This window comes from Notamacropus eugenii, chromosome 4 (genome assembly GCF_028372415.1).
Source record: "Notamacropus eugenii isolate mMacEug1 chromosome 4, mMacEug1.pri_v2, whole genome shotgun sequence".
Taxonomy (NCBI): Eukaryota; Metazoa; Chordata; class Mammalia; order Diprotodontia; family Macropodidae; genus Notamacropus; species Notamacropus eugenii.
In genome coordinates, this window is record NC_092875.1 from 14,532,486 (window position 1) to 14,548,616 (window position 16,131).

Genomic DNA, 16,131 nt, shown 5'->3' on the forward strand with positions numbered 1-16,131 from the left:
AGACCCTGAATAAAGCCTAACCCTTGTTCGACTCTGGAAAGTCTCTTCTCTCATACGTTTATCCGGTTTGGCCAGCCGAAGACCTGCGATAGGTAAGGTAAGACTCGGGTAGCCCTCAGGCCTCAAGGCCTGGCAGTAGTCAATGAATATAGCAATCTACTGTTTGATAAACTTAAGGACCCCAGCTTCTGGGATAATAGTTCACTGTTCAACAAAAATTGCTGGGAAAACTGGATAACTGTGACAGAAATTAGGCAGAGACCAATGCCTGACACTGTACACAAAAATAAAGTCCAAATGGGTACATGAGCTAGGTATGAAGACTGATACTATAAACAAATTAGTGGAGCAAGAAATAGTGGATTTATCAGATTTATGGAGAAGGGAAGAATTTTTGACTAAACAAGAGACAGAAAATATTATAAAGTGCAAAATGGATAATTTTGATTGCATTAAATTGAAAAGTTTTTGCACAAAAAATCCAATGCAACCAAGATTAGGAGGGAAGCAGGAAATTGGGAAAGAATTTTTGTGACTAGTGTCTGTGATAAAGGCCTCGTTTCTAAAATATATAGAGAACTGACTCAAATGTACAAGAATACAAGTCATTCCCCAATTGAAAAATGGTCAAAGGATATGAACAGGCAGTTTTCAGAGGAAGAAATCAAAGCTATCTATAATCATAAGGAAAATGTTCTAAATCACTATTGATTAGAGAGATGCAAATCAAAACAACTCTAAGATACCACATCACACCTATCAGACTGGCTAACATGACAAAATAGGAAGATGATAAATGTTGGAAAAGATGTGGGAGAGTTGGAACACTAATTCATAGTTGGTGGGGTTGTGAACTGATCCAACCATTCTGGAGAGCAATTTGGAACTATGCCCAAAGGGCTACAAAAATGTGCATACCCTTTGACCCAGCAATATCACTTCAAGGCCTGTATCCCTAAGAGATCATAAAAATGGGAAAGGGTCCCACATGTAAAAAAATATTTATAGCAGCACTCTTTGTGGTGGCCAAAAACTGGAAATCAACAGGATGCCCATCAATTGGGGAATGGCTGAACAGATTATGGTATATGAATGTAATGGAATACTATTGTGCTATAAGAAATGATGAACAGGAAGACTTCAGAGAGGCCTGAAAAGACTTATATGATCTGAGGCTGAGAGAAAGGAGCAGAATCAGGAGAACTTTGTGTTGGGGGTGTAAGCTCAGTTTCATGTGGACAGTCTCAGGCAGGTAAAAGTGAGGACTTCTAAACCTTAGAGTTCTCATGAGGCCCCCCAGGGAACAGCTGGGAATTGAGGTGTGAGACCCGGGCTATCTCGTGCATTTCCGCCTCTTCCCTGTGGGAAACTTGCTGGGGAGAGCATCCCACCCTTGAGATTAATCCATGGTCTGAGCACACCTGTTGTTGTCTAGCTAAGGGCTGAGAGCAGGCACAGTATTCAGGTGCAAACTATGCGGCAGGAGAGCTTAAGTAGGGTCAGGAAAGCCTGGAGGCGCTCTTAGCGCTGAGGGGCCCTTAGAGGGCGGAAGGTCCCTCCCCTCTCCCACTCCCATTCTCTTACTGTAAGATCTTTGCCTCCTTGGGAAGAGGATTCCTCTCTCCTGAGGAAGAATTCACCCTGCACATGTAACCAAGACCCTGAATAAAACCTAACCCTTGTTCGACTCTGGAAAGTCTCTTCTCTCACACGTTTATCTGGTTTGGCCAGCCAAAGACCTGCAACAGGTAAGGAAAGACTCAGGTAGCCCTTAGGCCTCTAGGCCTGACAACTTTGTGCACAGCAACGACCGCAGTGTGCGAGAGTTTTTTCTGGCAGAACTGGATCTTCATAGCAACATAAGGAGATTAAAAAAAAAAAATCCCAATGGTCTTCTAAGGCAGAATGCCTTCCACATCCAGAGAAAGAACTATGGAATCCAACTGCAGAATGTAGCAGATCTATTTCTTTTGTATTACATTCTGGTTTGTTTTATGATTTCTCCCATTCATTTTAATTCTTTTCTATGAAACATGACTAAGGTGAAAATGTATTTAATAGAAATGTATGTGTAGAACCTATATAAAACTGAATGCTGTCTCAGGGAGGGAAGGGAGAAGGAGTGGTAGAAAGGGGGAAAAAATCCAAGTTATATAGAAGTGATTGTAGAACACTGAAAACAAATAAAATAATTAAAAAAATGTTTAAAAAAACAAAGGAGAGACTGAGGAAAAACTAAAAAAATAAGAACAATCCAAGAAAAACAAAAAGATTATGAAAAGAAAACCAACCAATTCGAAAAAGGAAATCCAGAATCTTAAAGAAAAAGCAACTCCTTGAAAACCAGAATTGGGCAAGGGGAAGCCAGGAAAGTTATAAGACATCCAGAAATAATAAAACAAAATATAAAGAATGAAAAAATAGAAGACAGAACATGAAACATACGAAAAGCAACTGATCTCAGGAATAGATCAAGAAAAGAAAACATAAGAATAACTGGACGTCCTGGAAGCTATGATCAAAAAAAAAGAATCTTCGTACAATAACACAAGAAATACTTAAAGAAAATTGTCCTGAAGCATTAGAACAAAAGGGTAAAGGTGAAATAGAAAAAATCCACTGATAACCACCTGAAAGAGATCCTATGATAAAAACCCATAGGAATGTCATAGTTAAAATTCCAAAACCCCCAGCACAAGGATAAAATATTACGAGTAACAAAAAAAAAAAGAATTTAAATATGGTGGTGGCAAATTAGAATAACACAAGACCTAGCAGTGGAGATACTAAAAGACTGTAGGTCTTGGAACACCATATATGAAAGGGCAAAAGAACTGGGCTTCTGGCCAAAAATATACCCACCAAAGCTAAGCATAGTCCTGAATGAGAAAAATGAACATTTAATGAACTGTCAGACTTTCAGGACTTAAAAAAACCCTGAAATTAATAGATGTGACAAACAAGAGCCAAGAGTAATATAAGGTACATACCAAAGACTAATTACAAGAGACTCAATAACCACAAATTGTTTACCTCTCATGTATGTTTAATTATAAAATGTATGTGTGAGACTGTTAGTAATTGGATGTATGTGAGTCTGATAACAGCTAAAGAGTGATTATTTAATACAAATAAAGTACGAAAGCAAGAACTGACACAGAGGAATTAGATGAAGGAGAAAGGCTGTAAGTTCTGGAAACCTACTTGCACTGGTAATGGGTTCAAGAGGAAACAATACATATCAAACTAGAAGAGTAAAAAACTTCTAAATTCAGAAAGAAATAAAAACACTAAGTGGACAGGGAGGGGTGAGAAGATAAGGGAGGGATCTCTAAAGGGGAGGGTGAGGGAATAGGTTTAAGTGAGGTGTGGAAGGGTGTTTACATCAATGGAAATGAGAGGATAAGGGAGGGATCCTTAAGGGGGTAGATTAAGTAACAGGATGGAAAGGTAGTGGGTAGAAATAAAGCAGAGGAGTCAGGAGGGACAGGAAATAAGAGATATGCAGAAACATAAAAACAAAGATCAGGAGTAGAATTTGTTCAGGAAAGTATATATTTTTACGCATATGCATGTATGTGTGTATGTGTATATAAGTATCTACATATAAAAATATTCACACTTAATTATAGCCTTTGGGAAAGAGGAAAAAGAACAAAGAAAAGGTGAACAAAAGAAAACTGTGTGTGTGTTTGTCCTTTGTTGCCAAAGAAGACCATGCCATCAGAGAAGTAATGACATGACTTGCACATGACTTTGTTTTTTTGAGTCAGGGAGGGCTGTGCAGGTCACCAGCCTCACTTCTCCTCCAGAGCCCAATGATTCCAGTGACCAGATATTCATCAGGATGACTGGAGAGGACCCAGGATGAGGCAATTGTGGTTAAGTGACTTGCCCAAGGTCACACAGCTAGTGAGTGTCAAGTGTCTGAGGTGAGATTTGAACTCAGGTCCTCCTGACTCCTGCACTGGTGCTCTATCCACTGCACCACCTAGCTGTCCTGCAAAAGAAAACTAATGAGGAAGCAAAGATGGACAGCCCTCAACATAATGCATAGTATTTATTATATGCACTTTCCTGAAATGAAAATCTATTGCTACATATTTTGAATCCTCTCTTACATTCTGCTGTGCAAAACATGTTTTTTTCTTTCCTTATTTCGTATTTAAGTTTCATATTTATGTTTCTTTTTCTTTTCTTTATTATGTATTTAAGTGTCAATAATTTTTTTTAAAAATATGGGAGCAAGTACACAGTCTTGTTTCACTTGATGACTGGGAAAGCATGAGAGCAACATTCATTATCCAGAACCTGGGCAAGCATGCTGTCATGAAACTGATGTACAATACTGACAAACTTCTTTGGGCAACTAAATTTTGACAGTTTTCCCTCATGACTGACAGCATCAAAGGCCTTGGTCAGATCTATAAATTTTATGTACAGACCTCTTTTTTGCTTTTGGCATTTCTCCTGGAGTTGTCAGGCAGCAAACACCATTTCAATCATTCCTCCACCCTTTCTGAAGCCATACTGACTCTCAGGTAGATGACCCTCTTCCAGGTGAAGGATTAGCCTATTAAGGAGGACTCTGACAAGAATCTTGCCTGCAATGACTAAGAGATAGAACCAATACCCCCTCCCATGATCGCTGAAGGACAATCTATTTCCTTTACCTTTATGGAGAAGGACAATGGAGATATCCTTGAACTACTGCAGAGATAACATCCTTTTGCCACATAGCCTGGGAGATTGCAGTCAGCTTTTGTACAAGCAATGGACTTCCTACCTTGTAAATCTCAGCTGGAATAGAATCAGCACCAGGCACCTTGCCACAACAGAGGGACCTAAAGGCATTCAAAACCTCTTCTTCAGCTAGGGAGAGACTGACTTCAACCTCGGGTAAATGGTCAATGGCTTCACCACTGACTGATGATCTGCTGAGAACACTATGGAAGTGTTCAGCCTGTCTCTCCAGGATCGTGTTCTTATCACTAATCAATGTCACTCCATCAGCACTGAGTAGTTGTGATGCACCATAGGTCTTTGGCCCATAAATAGCCTTCAGGGCATCATAAAAGTTCTTTGGATTGTTAACTATCAGAATAAAACTGAATTTCATCTGCCTTGTCACTGAGCCAAGAATCCTGCATCTCTCTAAGTTTCTCTCATCCTTTACTTTCAATGGAATTAAATGCTTCCTTCTTAGAGATGAGTGGACTATCCTGTTGGTAAACCCTGTGGAGTTCTTGTTTTTCCTTTAGCAGCTTCTGAATTTTTCCATCCATTTTCATCAAACCAATCTTGATGTTTGTGAGTATTCTGACCCAGATGAGCAATACAGTGCTATACATCAAATCTCTGAAAGTTCCCTCTCCTTTTCTGCTCCACAGTTGTCAACTCAACTTTCCCTCTAAGTTAGCAACAAACTGTTCCTGCTCAGAGAAGAACTCTAATCTGTAGACGTTAATTCTTCTGGTAGTTATTTTGCCTTGGGGCCACTGCTTTTGTTGAATGTTACTATTTAGATTATAATTATTTAGAGGATAAGTCTATAATCAGTCCAGAACTCTGCACTGAAATTGCCTTTGTCACTCTAACATCCTATCTCTCTCTTCTTATAATCACATAGTCTATTAAATGTTAATGTTTGCTGCAAGGGTGCAGCTTTGAAGTTTTGTGTATTTAGGTAAATGGAAGACAGTGTTGGTGATGAGGTCAGGAGATGCACAAGTCTTCAGTAGTAAGTGACCACTGTTGTTGTTGTTTCCAACTCCATTCCTCCCAAGGTCCTCTGCCAAGTCTGGTAGTCTGAGCTTCCTCTAGCCTTAAAGTCTCAAAGAATTATAAGCTTGTCCTCTTTCAGCACATTTATGATAAGGATTTCTAGGTCTTCATAAAATTTTTCTTTGATCTCATCAGGATTCGTCACGGTGGGAACACAGGCACTGATGACAGTAGCAAGTGGCAATTGCATTGTCATGAATCTATCATCCACTTCTTCTGGTAGGACATGGCAATCAAGAGAACTCTGTAACTGAAAGTGCTCTCTACTATGTCCAGGGGAGTGAAAAGGTTGAAGGCCAGAGTTTAGGAGTGCAGAGAGAGGGGAAAAAAGCCACAAGGATGAATCATTTTTTCAGGGGCGATGGTTGAGAAAGAAAGAGATAAAGGATGATGAGTTCAGGGGGTCGGTGGTAAGATCCAGTGAAGTGTTTTTTCAAAGGTTCAACAGAAACGGGCATGCTTAAAGACAGCAGGTATGGAGCCAATAAGAAAGGCAAAAAGCAGCCCTTGTCCTCAAAGTCCTCCAAATCTAATGCTTGTGATGGACAAGTTACTTAACCTTTCATAGGGCTCAGATACCTCTGGTCTTTTCTAGCCTTCAATTAATGAATTAATAAACATTAAGTGACACTGACCAGGAAAGGCAAATAAGAATGGACAAAAAAATTCTGACAGAAACTTGGAGGAAAGAATGAAAAATTGTATTTTATGTGTTGAAATTAATTTAAAATTAAAGTTACAAAGCAAGATCAGTCACATTGCTGTTTAATATTAAGTTTAAAGCATTCAAAATTTTTAAAAGAGGATAAAACTTACCAATAAAAAAGGGAAATTCTTATCATTGGTTCCTCCACATCTTGGGGGATGAAGTTATCATTTAGGCAAGCTGAGAGAGACAACTCTCTCACGTATCTACACCAGGCCTATCGAGAAGTCAGTATTTGTAGCCTCAGCCTCAAAGCAGACAAATCCAATTAATTCACAGGCAACTTGTTCCTAAAAGTCTATTTTTCATATTTAGAATGAAGAGATAATCAATGCATGCTATTCTTATGAGGATTTTATACATATCACCAGACTACAATATCTGGAATTGTCACTTGCTGCCATAGAATTGATTCACCTACTAAAGCAAGGTAGCGCAACACAAACAGGGATAGACAGAGATCCAGGGACCTCAGTTTGACTTTGGGGCTCAGTCTTGAGCTCTGACATTGGCTACCTATGTGGTTATGGGAAAGCATCTGTTGCACCTCTAGTTTCCTCACATATTAATGGGATAAAACTTGTCCACCCTACCTTATGGAACTGCTTTACAACACATATTCAAATAAATATAGTACAAGGGACTGAGGAGTTACATAGATTAATTAAATAAGAAAAGAATGATGTCAGATGGCACCTAAAGCTAAACCCTCTAATGCTCCTTTTCTATGGGGGTGGGGGGAGAATAGTAGAGTAAGACAGGAGAAAACTCTTATGTATCAGATCCCCACTTTAGGACATGTATAAAGGCAACTGGGGGTGCAGTGCATAGAGTACCAGACTTGGAGTCAGGAGAAAATGAACTCAAATCTAGCTCTGTTACTCTTCGCAAGACTCTTTACCTCTCAGTGCCTAAGTTTCTTCATTTGTTTAAAATAAAAATGGGAGGAGAGGAGGAAGCCTATCAGGTCACCTCTAGCTCTAAATCTATAATCCTGAGATCCTCTATTTTCATGGGGACAAATGATGATGTTTCCACAAACTGTGAGCAAGCAAAGGCAAGCCCATGGCATCCCAGGGTTATGGCAAGAGGCAGGATTCTCATATTCCCATTTCTGCCACTACTTGGCATATAGCCTTGGGTGAGTTACTTCCTCTCTTTAAGCTTCGGTTTTCCTAATCTATTAAAAGGAGAAGATAATCTACTTCATTGGATAAAGGAGGCAATATACTTTAAGATGCTTCATGAATTGTAAAGTGCTCCATAAATGTGCACCTATGAATATTAATTCATTACATTTCCATTCAAGTCTGACTCCCATGCCACTTTATGACAGAGGATGAGTGACCTTGTTAATTTCCAGAGGGCAACACTAGTCAAGGACAGACTCTGGCAGGTACTACCAAGGGGCCCAGAGATAAGCGAGGTGCTTGCTTCACAGAAAACAACCTAGGGCAAGTTCATAAAGATTAAACACCAGAAAGATAGCCAGTAGTTGAAAGAGAATTGTGTGCAGTCACAGAAACTCATGAAAACTATCAACTCAACCATGGCAGGGCAAAGACTAGCATCAGTGGAAGGTACACCCAAGCACTGAGAGTTACACGTTTTTGGAAAGACTTTTCTAAAACTTGAAAAAGACAATAAAGAGTACGCATGTGTATGAGAGTGTGTGTGTATGTGTGTGTATGAGTGTGTCTGTGTGTGTGTGTGTGCAATTACACGTCTGCATGCATATCCAAGACAGATCACATTCCTCTAAGCCACTTAAGCACCAGCATTTGAATATAAGAAGCTTTATAAACCTCTCTTTCTGGTGGATCACAAAGAACAGCCTGAGAACATAAACCAGGTATTTCCAACTAGGGGCAAGTCATCAGCTGTTCTCCCAACAGGGCATGGTTCTGTACCTTTCAGATGGCTTTCATGTCTCTGTTTGCCCAGATGATCTTTTGGGGTAAGCCCCCAGGGCTCTCTTTCCTCATGTGCACTCCCCCTTCTTTGGTTCTGATTTTACTGAAGAGGCCTCTGAGAGAATCTGTCCTATAGGAGTGAATTCTAGACACTGTACTGTGATATCAGAGCCACATTATGACTTCAGCACCACACTGGGCTATAAAAGAACAGAATAAGGTTGGGGGCTCTGGGCAACTACAAGAAATAAAGGATATTGACCAGACAACCTCTTCCTCTAATTCAGATTGTCTCGAAAAGCTCACTCTGTTCTAGTGGTAGTTTTGTTATTTGGTCATTTCAGCCACATCTGACTCTCTGTGACCCCATTTGGGGTTTTCTGTGGCAAAGATGCCAGAATAGTTTGCCATTTTCTTCTCCAGCTCATTTTACAGATGAGAAAACCAAGGCAAACAGGGCTAAGTGACTTGCCCAGGGTCACAGCTAGTAAGTGTTGGAGGCCACATTTGAACTCAGGTCCTCCTGACTCTAAGCCCAGCACTTGATCCACTGTGCCACCTACCTCCCCTCTATAATACAAATGATCATCTAATCATCTTACTGTCTCAAGAAAAAAAAAAACTATAAAAACCAGACTGCTATTCATGTGTGAATGTGAAAAGAGTGTGAAAGGCTTTTTGGAAACGATTATGCAGCTGAAAAAATAGTCCTGGGTGGAATAATTACACATGGACATAGCCAACAGAGGAGGGGTGGCATGAAAGACCAAGGCAGATACCTGGAATTGCTCAAGAAACTCTTTGAGAGTTGTTGGTTTTAAATTTGGCATTTGAGAAAAGCACTATGCAATATGAACTTTGTTGTGACTTTGGTGCAAGTCAATGAGGGAGTACTTTAAAAGAACAAGGCTCAATTCTGTCTAAGAAGCAAGCGGATTTTTTTGGAATTGGGAATATAGAAAAATGTGCCAACTGGACCCCAGTTAATCTCTTGAGGACAGTTAGGGGTGCTGCATCAATTTCAAAACGTTCTACTCTCTTGAAATGTGAATGATAAGTCTCTCTTTCTGGACTGTGAGAAATGATTATTTCTACTACTGTATTAGGTCCAAGATTTTTCCCCTTTTTTACATCCTCATTCAGAAATTAATGTGTGGGAAATCTTAGAGATCAGAGATCAACCCAGGCCAATATCTAATCAGACAATAAAGAAATTCTAAATTTAGCCTAATAGGTGCATTCCTGCTCTTTTTGTTTAACTCAGACAGTTCTGAGAAAATGTTGATTCTCAAACAGATAACCTGGAAATTAACAAGTCTCTCTGACCAAGATTTAAGTGATCCAAGTCATGTACCTCAAGACATTCATTGTAATGTAGTCCACTCGCTTGCTGTAGTATGTGAGTGCCAACCTAAGGAACCCTGGCTCTTCCAAAGGCATATAAGCTGTGAGCCCACCACCCTGAGGGGTCTTTGATTTAAGATAGTGAAATGGCCATCCTTTTATTAATAAATGTACTGGACCTATTATTAATAAGATGACTAAATTACCTAGAAATTATGTTTCTTGAACCTTTTTAAATGCCACAGTTTATGGCAACCATGACAGGCTTTTAGAGGAAAAGAAAGCGGTCTGGCTTAAAGTCTCCTAGAAAATGCCCTCCTTTTTGAGTGTGCACAGGTAAAATTCTGTGAGGTAGAAGCTGCTCAAGCTTTTCTTGAGAAACTCTAAGTTGAGATTTTGACTCTCTCTTCAACCTGAAACTTCTGATTCTAACCTTCAATCATCTCTGGGTAAGCATATATGTGTCTATGTTTGTTCAAAACATATGAACTACAGCTTTCACTCCTCTGAGCAGAAGGTGCTCTTGACACAGGCTGTGGGGACAAATGTGCATAAATGAAACTGCTGAAGAAAGCTTTGAAAAGAAGTCCTATTTTAATTTAAATTAAGTTTCTGAGGTTGCTGGTAGAGATTGTTGGGAGGTACGTTCCCTGGGAGGCTTGGGTTCACTTTGGAATTGGAACTTTGAACCATTTCAGTCTTGCTGTAATTAAGCATGCAATCCAAGGTCTCTTGAAGGCAGAGTTCAACTGATAGCCCTAGATTTCTGGCAGGAGGTGCAGTGTTGTGCCAAAGACTACGGGGAGTTGTTTAAGAGTTCCATGTTGGACCTGAGGCAATTGTGATGAGAGCACTCTGCATGTTTTTGTCCGTACTTTGTCTTTAGGAATTTTGAAAAGCTCTGTTGTAAGTTTTGGAGATCAAATCAGGAAAGGGGTTTTTCCTTGGAGTGCTTCTTTGAAGTAAAAGGCTCAATTTTTATTAAGGGGCCCAGAGCTGGAGCCTTCAAGTGCCGATGGAAGAAAGCCACCTTTGACTTTTTAATGTGCCAATGAAGGGAAATTCAAATTCATTAAAGTGAAATTAAATAGCCACAAAAGGGATTTTTCCTTGGTGCACAAATGTGAGAAGTGTGTTTGCTCTGGAAAGAACAATACTTGTTGTGGAAGCCAGGAAAGCTCTTATTGTGTTTTATTTTACATTTCTTGTGAATGTATAACTCCCTAAAGGAGCATACTTGCTCAGGTAAGTGCCAGGTCATTTATGCCCTGTTCTCAATTTGAATTTTCCCCTTTGTTCCCCATTGGCCTGATGCAACTTCCTGATCTCACCCTTGTCATGTTTCCCCTCCCTTGTCATACATCACATGTGCATTTAAATTAGCATGCTCCATAGGGGGGTGCTGTTGGATGATACTAAACAGCTCATTAAACACGCATACATGCTTCAGACCTTTTACTTGATCAGAAGTCTGCTTCTGCCAGGTCACAGATCTGATTAAAACCAGTCACCTCTGACATATCCTGTTATCACTCTCTTGGAAACAGAACTCCTCCTTTTCTTTCTCACAATGAAGAATGGAAGACAAAAGGAAAAGCCAACACCAAAGGTGAGTAACGGATCTGAATAAGAGAAAACAGGACTCTTTTTGTAAAAGACTATAGGAAAAAAATATTTTGGCTAGATCAGATGAGCATTTTAAATTTGATTTGCAGATCTAAAGCCTGCAGTGGAGAGAGGGCTTTCAAATACATATTACCCTCATTATTTAAGGAAAAAGATCCTTTCTTTCTTGAATAGCCCTAAATTGTGATTGGGTTGGTGGATATAAGGATTGCATTGATGTTCTTTAGAATTTGCATTAAGGAAGATTTAGAAAAAACCACAGCTCCAGTGGAGCAGAGGAAGGACTGCCTACCCTACTCAGACCATGACCTGAGCCCAGATTGGTTGTGGATAATGAGGACAGAGGGGAGGCTACCAGGAATTTTGGGAATCCTGAAGCAAATTTTACAATGCTTTACAAAAAAAAAAAAAAAAAGGAGTCTTTTGTCCCTTTCTGGCTGTGGCCAAAGTTGGAAAGACAGATGAGGGAAACAGACAAGAGAAATATTAGAAACAGCAGAATCAGGTGTAGGATGGGATCAGTGAGGGAAAGGTGATAATTGGAGAAGATTAAAACCTAATATATATACTACCACTTTTAAAATCTTCTGCAGTGAATTAACTGGAAATAGTAACTCCATAATATGAAATGCCTGGAATAAAAAAAAAACCCTGTGTAACACGTGACCCCACAGTGCTTGGCAAATGTTAACTAGTTTTATTATTATATATTATATATATGTATTACATGTAATATATAATATTATCTATAATATAATAATATTCATGTTAACTGGTTTTATTATTTCTTTAATTAGATGTAATTGCTTTATACTTGATAACTTTATGTAGAGATTTTAGATATGATCAGCATGTGCTGCTAAGGAGACAAATGATTTGCTGTGTAAGGTAACTTAAAAATGCATTCAACTAGACTGAGGTCACCTGACTGGTAATGAGCTTTGTTTTAAGTTTAAATACATAGCATTGTTTATGGTATTGTTATGTTTTTAAATATTTTTATACTCTGAAATTTAAATAATTATATCAGCTATGTTATTAGAAAAGCAACTTCTCTTATAATCTAGATGCTATTCGATTAAGAACTGTACAGTTAAAAGAACGTTTAAAAAATGGGTTAGAAACTATTTTGTCAGTCCACTGTTGGTGGAGTTGTGAACTGATCCAGCTGTTCTGGACAGCAATTTGGAACTATGCCCAAAGCTCTATATCCCAAAGAGATCATAAAAATGAGGAAAGGACCCATGGTAAAAATCATTTATAGCAGCTCTTTCTGTGATGGCTAAGAATTGGAAATTGAAGGGATGCCCCCAGTGCTGACTTGGTGGAATTGGAGGCCAGGTGGCTGTGGAGAGGTAACTGCTAAGATTCTGGGCACAAAAATCCCTCTCTGCGTCCAGACCAGTACACGCTCGATTGTGCCACCTTGGAGGAACTGAGATCCTACAGATTCCCAGAGTATACCCTACTCTTGACAAAGGACCCAAAAGTCAAGTAACTGGTTGGGGAAAATGCCCAAAAAAGGGGAAAAAATAAGACTATAGAAGGTTATTTTCTTGGTGAACAGATACCTTCTCCCATCCTTTCAGATGAGGAAGAACAATGCTTTCTATCAGGGAAAGACATAAAAGTCAAGGCTTCTGTATCTCAAACATCCAAAATAAATATTCAATGGGCTCAGGCCATGGAAGAGCTCAAAAAGGATTTTGAAAACCTCCAAGGATTATTGGAGCCATCTAATCATAAATATTTATATTACACTATTTATGCAGGACTCCAGAATATAACTATTTTCTTGATTTCTAGTGACATATTTTATATCAATTTGAGTTTATATTCTAGGAAATGATGGAAGAAAAAGATATTGAGTAAAATTTTAAAAGTCTGGTAAATTTTGTTATTGTGATAACGCTAATTTAACTGGGCATATTTGAGGGAGGGAGCATTGCTTCACTTAGAAAAACTGAATCTCCTCCCCAATGGAAACACTTCTTGACCAGAGGAGGTTGATAATTAGAAATTCATTTTATTATAGTACTTTTGAGATTTATTTATAATATCCTTAAAGACATTTTATACCAATTTAGTTTTGATAAATTACAATTTTAAATATTTATTTTTGCTTTAAAGTTGAATAAGAGAGATCTATAAGTTTAAAGGTTTCCAACCTCATGAAAGTTTAGGGATTATCTTTTTTAAATCAGGGCAAATTTTAAACTGCTTTTAAGAAAGATAAATACTTTTAGGAAGAAATGCTTAAGTAAAAATATTCTCTGACATGTTTAAGTAAAGATCTTTAGTGTGATTTGTAGAAAGTCTGCTAATTTTTACTTGTAAACTAATTTACTGCAATAATTTGATGGTATTATTAATAATAACTGTCCAGATCTACTGTGTTAATTGAGACTTAATTGTTTGAGGAAAAATTTTGGGGGGACCCTAAGGATTCTTTTAAGTTTCATTCTTAGGTTAACTGTGTCCTTGGACCAACTTCAAATGAGTTGAGAAAAATGTCTGAAGTCAGCAGCTCAACGGAAGCAACATCTGAGATCTAAGGCTGGTGAGACTAAGGGAGAGGACTCTTCTGAATTCATTTTCCCATATAAAAAAAACCTGTCCACCTGGCTCCACATGCTAGGCTACTAAAACTGTCGTAGGCCTTGAGAACTGGTTTGGATGCTGCTATAGCCATGTCCCTGCTCATAGCTCTCCTAGTAAATTTCTGTTATCAGGGCAAGCAAGCAGTGGAAGTGTGTTATTGCTATACTGAACCTTAGTCACTAGATTAATGCTAAGGGATCTGAATTACTGTAAGAAGCTGCAGGGGTAAAGATCCTGCTGTTTTGATCTGAATTTGTAGCGATGCCATGGCCTAATCAGCAGTTAAATTTGTGCTTGAAACCTGTCATATGTATAAGATTCAATTCCTGAAGCATCTCATTCTTTCAGAATGTGGGTATATGGGTATATGGGTATAACTCAACAAAAGCAAAGAAGCTTGTGAAACAAACATGTGAATTTATTAAATCGTGAGGTTTAAGTCAGGGACCTCTTTTGTTTGTTTTAAGGAACAGGATTTCAATCCCCAGGTTCTAGATAACAGATGATGCTCTCACACTTGCCCAGACACCAATGTAGTAAAGTAAGTCTGTGTTTTTTGTTCCCATGCTTTTTATAGCATGATGTTTTCAGCAGTGTCATCAGATGCCTTCAGTGAGGACGAAAACAGCATCAAGGTCAGCTACCACACTGATGTTAAATGATTTAACTTCAAAAGGCTACAAAACCAAGATGGAAGTGGGAGGGAAAGTTGGTAAGAGACTTTCTGTTTGCAGATGATTGTGTACTCAATACAGCCTCTGAGGCTGAGATGTAACACCATGTGTGTGGATCAATTCTCTGCTGTTTGAGCTAATTATGGCCTAACAATTAATATCAAGAAAACGAAAGTTCTGCACTAGCCAGGGCCACCCCATTCATATGTAAAGCCATGTGGGTTTCAGGAAATAGGGAAGTTTTTAATGCTGTGGAAAAGTTCACTTACCTTGGCAGTATATTTTCCAGGGATGTACACACAGATGATGAGACTGCCACACACATTGCCAGAGTTATAGCTCAGTGGTCAGGAGGCTCCAAAGGAAAGTATTGGAGAGAAGAGGTATTAAGCTACCCACCAAACTGGTAGATATATATACAGCTCTGTAGACCTGTTGTGCTGACCTCATTGTTGTATGCCTGTGAAACCTGGACAGTTTACCAGTGTCATGCCAGGAAACTGAATCGCTTCCATTTGAATTGTCTTAGGAAGATTCTGGAGATTGTTTGGCAAGATAAGGTACCAGACAATGAGTTCCTTTCTCAAGCTAAACTGCCAAGTATTCAAATTCTACTGTAGAGAGCACAACTCCAGTGGGCTTGCCACATTGTCTGAATGCCAAAAGTACATTTGCGTAAAAGACTATTTTGTGAAGAACTCACACAAGGCAGGCATTCATGTGGTGGTCAGAAGAAGCAATACAAGGACACTCTCAAGGTCTCTCTGAAGATCTTTGGAATTGATTGTGAAACATGGGTAACACTGATAAAGGATCACCCAGCACAGTGTGCCCACATCAAAGAAGGTGCTGTGCTCTAAGAGTGAAGCAGAATTGCAGTAGCTCAAAAGAAACGTGAGATGCTCCACTAAAAGTCATCTCCACTACAAATGTTCATATGAGCTATTTGTGCCCTCCCAGTACCCCCACTCACCCCACCCCTGTGGTGGAGCCTTCCAAGCTCATGTTGGTCTCATCAGTCACACTGGATACACTGTACCTTGATGCCAACGTGGTGACGTCATCTTGGTCCTCTTCAAGAACAAAGAATGACAACCAATTAACCAACATTATAATTCTTATGCTTTGGAAATAGGATCTGGAGTCAAGAAGTCAGAGTTTGCCTCCCATGCTATTACTAGCTCTATGATGTCATTGTTTCTGTGAACCTCCATTTCCTTCTCCAAATCAGGGATGATAACAATACCTTCCTGACTTCTACCTCAAAGAGCTATTGTGAGGAAAGTAGTTATTATTCATCTAAGATCACTTTATAAGTAAAAAAAAAAAACAAAACAATACAAAGCCAGTTGTTTTTACTACGACAGAGATGTTCTGAACAATGGACATTTTAATCTAAATCCAATATACAGAATCCTTAGAAGATACTGAACCACACATTTTATTACTTAGTAGAGTCCTCCTTAATAGGCTGATCAGCAGA

General features: G+C 39.0%; 1 protein-coding gene across 9 annotated transcripts in view; it reads right to left on the reverse strand.

The window, feature by feature from the left end:
* The window catches only part of OSBP2 (oxysterol binding protein 2), a 293,276-nt gene that overhangs the window by 201,442 nt on the left and 75,703 nt on the right, over nt 1-16,131 (reverse strand). For 3 of the 9 annotated variants that reach the window (XM_072599930.1, XM_072599931.1, XM_072599932.1), the window contains exon 1: nt 8,401-8,529. The exons of 3 other annotated variants lie outside the window; for them this stretch is intronic. The gene's annotated coding sequence lies outside the window, so the exon portion shown is untranslated. Of the gene's footprint in view, nt 1-8,400; nt 8,566-16,131 lie in introns of those variants that run through there. 3 more of the 9 variants (XM_072599928.1, XM_072599927.1, XM_072599933.1) reach the window with 3 other exon arrangements.